The sequence below is a fragment of the Bombus vancouverensis genome, chromosome 2 (genome assembly GCF_051014615.1).
Source record: "Bombus vancouverensis nearcticus chromosome 2, iyBomVanc1_principal, whole genome shotgun sequence".
Taxonomy (NCBI): Eukaryota; Metazoa; Arthropoda; class Insecta; order Hymenoptera; family Apidae; genus Bombus; species Bombus vancouverensis.
In genome coordinates this window covers 18,724,901-18,730,245 of record NC_134912.1, presented here as the reverse complement: position 1 = coordinate 18,730,245, position 5,345 = coordinate 18,724,901, and positions in this window count along the sequence as shown.

Genomic DNA, 5,345 nt, shown 5'->3' with positions numbered 1-5,345 from the left:
CCGACGACTCGAACATCATTATAGACCTTTTTTACGTGAAACACAGAAACCACACGGTATTTTTCTATCGTTCTCTTTTCACGATCTCGAATTAATTCGTAAACATTCAGGAATAGGAACATCGAGCGATTTACCAACGTGACAAACTAATCACGATGACATTCGTTAACACCGTTACATAACCGAACCGCGTACCAGCGAACCGAAATTAATGCGAGTCCAGCTTTTCGAATGATGGCCAAGAAAAATCATAACGACTCCATTCGGCGTGACATACATCACGTTGTTGACAACGTCTAAGATCGCTTCGATTCCCCGAATAATTTTCCGAAACACAATTCGAAGTGATTAAACCCTTAGGCGCCGAACAGTGAGGTTGTGGAGGTACGTCCATTTGATACACGAAGCTGCATAACTGGGTTATATTCCATTTCAAACTTTACTTCCTGCTGGGTAACGATCGTTTAACTGGACAGGATTAATTAGGTTTGTGACTGGTTCCAGTGGATCGCCATTTAATGCATAAAATTGTAAAAATTATTTTTAATTGGTCTGAGCGTTCGTGGGAATATTTTGTTGAAAATAAAAGATTTGTTCGTTTATTCGCGAGACTTTAGGCAGAAGGTTAGGAGGCTGAGTTTTGTCACTAGAAGTAAAAATATCCGGTTAGTAACAGTCTAACTATTGTTCCTCCATCATACTACAAGCTTCAACCTAATTGTGTTGTAATTTTATTGGAAAATTTGTCTGATAAGACTTGGTTTCGTTTCCACGTGATTTCAAAATCGACAACGAAGAACAAAGACTTGTTGGTTACATCTTGTAGCGTACATGTTATGTTTGAAAACTACGTGTCCTAGTTTTCATCTCAACTTGGTTTACAGTCTTTGGAATATAGCAACAATTATATTTCGGTAACAGTTACAACACAAGGACTGCTTCAGGCTTAAGCAGAGAAATTTTTCACGCGAATCACGTGATCTGAAAGGGATAACTCGAAGAACTACGAATCCTTTGAATCCGTAATTAATGTGAGATGGTATGTGAAATAATAACGAACGATACCTAGTATGATATCTGAAATATCCTTCAAATTCCTGCCTCAGTTGTAGAAAATTACCGTTCCTTACTCTAGGATTTCTGGAAAACTAAGTTTTCTAATTCATAAAATCCTTACTACGATGATATCTACTGTCTAAAATTCAATTCTCCCAAAGACCACATTACACGTCAGCTAATTTAGTAAATATCGTAAAAGTTTATTTGCGACGAGTTACTCCCCAAATTACTCTCAACTCGTTAATTCGCCCGTTTATGCAAAGATAAAAACTTACAAACTTCGAAAAGATCGTATCGTCCCTGTCGAAAATTTCTCTTCGATAAATACCGTTCTCTTTCCACGCCGTTCCACAACCTCCGTAAACAGAGTGGACGTAAAAAGGAACAGTCGGTAGGGATCGTGGCCGCATATCCGGCGAAACATGCCGCCGCGAATTGCAAACACGGATACGAGGGAGTTTCGACGCGATAGGTAGTGTGCAGGCCGATGAGATGGCTTTCGGAACTCTCTTTCGAATGGAAGAGTGGCCGGAGGGGCGAGAAGTCGGTGGCGGTGGGAAAGAGAGAGAGAGAGAGACAGAGAGACAGAGACAGAGAGAGAAAGAGAGCCAGTTATTCTGGTCCAAGCTCTTCCGATGCGCTTTTCTCGATGGTGGCTGGAATTCTCCGCCAGGCGGAGCCACGTGGCCATCGTCGGAGAACGCGGAGTGGGAGCAAGGTGATGAAGAGGACGCAGAAGAGAAGGGGCCAATCTCAAATTACTTGGTGAGCTCCCGGCTAGGCCGAACGAACATCTTTGCCCACCATTGCCCGGCGACCTTTTATAGACACTCGACGGGAGTGGGGGAGGAGCCGGGAGGTCGAGGAAATTTGGTGAAAACTGGAAGTTTCTCGGTTGACAAAGATTTCTCGAGTTTTAACATATTTTCTAGCTACACAATCTGTTCGTATCTTTCTCGATCGAGGAAAAACGATGGGCGGATGATGATTTATGGATGAAAGTGAGAAAAATCGAATTGGAGAATTTGGAAGGGAAAGGAGGTGGTTCAGTTGTCTCCTGTTGCTGTTTCGAGTGAAGGAAAATGGATTATAAGATATAAATACGGGAGGAATTCGCGGCGGTGGTGGGGGAAACGCTAGTAGAATGGGAAGCTCCTGTTTCAGACGGCCGGCTAGTAGAATGGGTAAATGATTGAGCGTAGAGATATCGATACAACGGAATCACGTCGATGTATGTTTATGTAAAATTAGTGGCGAGTATCTAAACATTTTTTTGATGTTACACACTATAGATCATATGGTTTTACGTAATATTAATTAAAAAGTGCTAAAGTCAGAGAAAGATATTTATTTTCCTTAAATTAATGGTTTAATTATTATTTGCCTAAAGTAGTGTCTCTAGTTTCTAAAGTTACTTCGATTAGTTTACTTCTTTCACCTTGGAATTCCCTTTTATCAATTTCTGTTTACAAAAGATTCAAATGTAGCAACAATTTCTGAATATACTCTATCTACAGTAGTCAGATAGAATATTTATTGAATTATTATATCTAGATTGCACATGTTCGTGTGTTTGTAGATAATATAAAGGTGATATATATATAAAGTAGAATTTCTTATTTCAGTTACATTTCTTTCTTTATTTTTCTAAAAATATGTATTTGTATAAGCATCCACAACCTAATTATACTACACAAATTTGCCTTACACGAAATGACTCATTCACCAAATAATATAAAAAATAACACATGTGTAAGTAAAAGATATAAAAATAAAGAGATAAACACCGGTATACTAATATTGCACATTGCTCGACCTCATACTCTACCATTCATTAGAAGATTATTGATAAGCAAGTAAATCAATATGAACAATAACGTACCACTAGATACGATTCATCGATAACGTTTCTTGTATCGTCATCGAAAAAATTCTTCCTACTTAATCTCTCGTGCAAATGGAATGTTAAACAAATTTCAAGAACCGGAGATCGCAATGCCAACGTCGATGGAAACACGCTCGGTATTCTTGTTAGGCATCGTCGCAACGTCAACGATGCTGTGAGTGTAAATAACGAAAAGCTCAACGTTTTACCGCAGCTGTACGAGATAAAGGTGAACTTTCGACAGATTTAAAGAATTCGATTTGGAGACGGCGATTCTGCATCGTGAACTCTCTCATCGCCTGTTGACCGATCGATCAACCTCGTTCAATCAACTATTACGCGTTGTTATTTATAAAACAATTCGCTTTTGATTTGATTCGAGGGCGAGTAAAATTATAAAACGTGCTCCTGACGCGGTGAGTGGGCGCGTAAAAATAGTCGTGGATGATTCGACGATTCTAAAATGATTTTTGGCTTTCATATGACACTGGTCGGTGACGTAGCGCGATTGTTACGTAGCACTTTCTTTTACGCCCATGTTGTTATAGATTCGAACATGTCAACGACTCTCGCTCATCGATCCACGAATGAAACCGATGACCCTGCAGCTTTTCAAGTACGGCATATCTAAATCGGTATACGAAGTGAGACGCGGTTGCAGAGGTCGAACGTTAAGCGAATAATTCTACGAAATGCGAGGCGTGGGACGCTAGGAGACGATTCTGGTTCTACTCGTCCAGAGCTACGATAATTTCGTACTGAGAAACAATCTTCGATCGGAGACGGTACACCTGTTGAGCTTAGAAGCTTCATTGCACTGAAAACTATTCTGCATTATTTCGTATATGACGAACATTTATATTTCGTACATAAGCCGAATGTTAGTCACGTTTACGTTTTCAGAATGTTGGTATTTATGTTTCTTAGTTAAATTCCGAAAAGCTTTCGAAACGAAAGAAAAATTGTGCCATACCTGAAATAAATCTTTTCTGGAAGAGATAATCTTTTATCGTCTTATACGTTGTTTTATAAAAAAAGATAAATGCTTTTTTCTCGCTATATGGTATTATTTTTAGTGTCAGTTTATTGCAGTAGAGAAAGGCACAACATATAGTATCTAACTATCGAATGTTATTTTGCGAACATGCCAAGAAAAATAGCAGATATTGATATCTCAATATTTGGAACAATATGAAACGCAATAAGCGTAAGACGCAATAAATTTACAAAGTGACGCACTGTATTATAATAAGTAGATTACAACTGAAAATAAGATAATATGCAAACTTCAACCTTGCATTAACGAAATTGCTGGCTTGAGCTCAATAACACAGCAATACTACATATTTTTCTATTCTTTTTCATCCTGGGAATATTCTGTACTTCATAAAAATACGATTTTTGAACGAGATCTGAACAAGTGATTTATAAACACTGTTTTTAGCGCGATGACTGGCTGAAATGCTACACTCTAAATCAATTCTTTTACTGACATGAAATATGTATATTATTATTTTTTAATATATCAACAGTTGAGATGTTTATGGAATGGTAATCCTGGCTATTTCATCGTAATTCTTTCCTCGACAACAAATTCATTATAACGTTTTTGTTCCCTTATTATCGATGATTGTCAACATTCCCTTCTGAACTTACCAATACATGTGTAACTTGAGTTATAAAACTATATACATTCTAAAAATGACTGCCTTTTTCTAAACGAAAACAGAAATTAATTCTCGTTAATTAATCGCCATTGTTCGTCGATACGTCGTTTATTATAAAAAATACTTAACATTTAACTCAACAAAAGTAAAATCACGATGTTTCAATTATCATGAATGTAGTGCAAGATCATAAGCCACCCAATGATAATGACAACAACGACGATAATAACATTAGATTTATCAGATACCAAACCAACGATTATAATGCAATATATCGCACAATATATCGTTCCATGCTGTTCCACTTAAATCTTAATAATCACTACAATGTATTCCATCTCATATCCATATCCCAATAAAATTCAGCCGTTTTATTTCTTTCATACACGAGAAACACCTAACAACGAACAAGCAAACCTAAACAGGACATTCAAAACACGTAACGTTTCTAGAACGAAGCTGAGAAAGAGAAGAGAAAGATAAGGAAAAGGGTAGATAAAATGCAATTGAACACGGCATAGCCGTTTCCCTAAGCAGGAGGCCGTTTGGCAGACACGCTAGGAAACGTGGGCGTTCGAGTAACGGTGGTGGTCGTTGGTTAGTGGTTCCCCTCGACGGACGACGAGGACGAGGAATGACCACGATGACGAGTCGTCGTCGCATGTTCCTGGTGGGGGTCGCTGATCTAACGCGCCTGCGCGGAACCGTCATTTTGACGAAGCCATGGAGCCGCC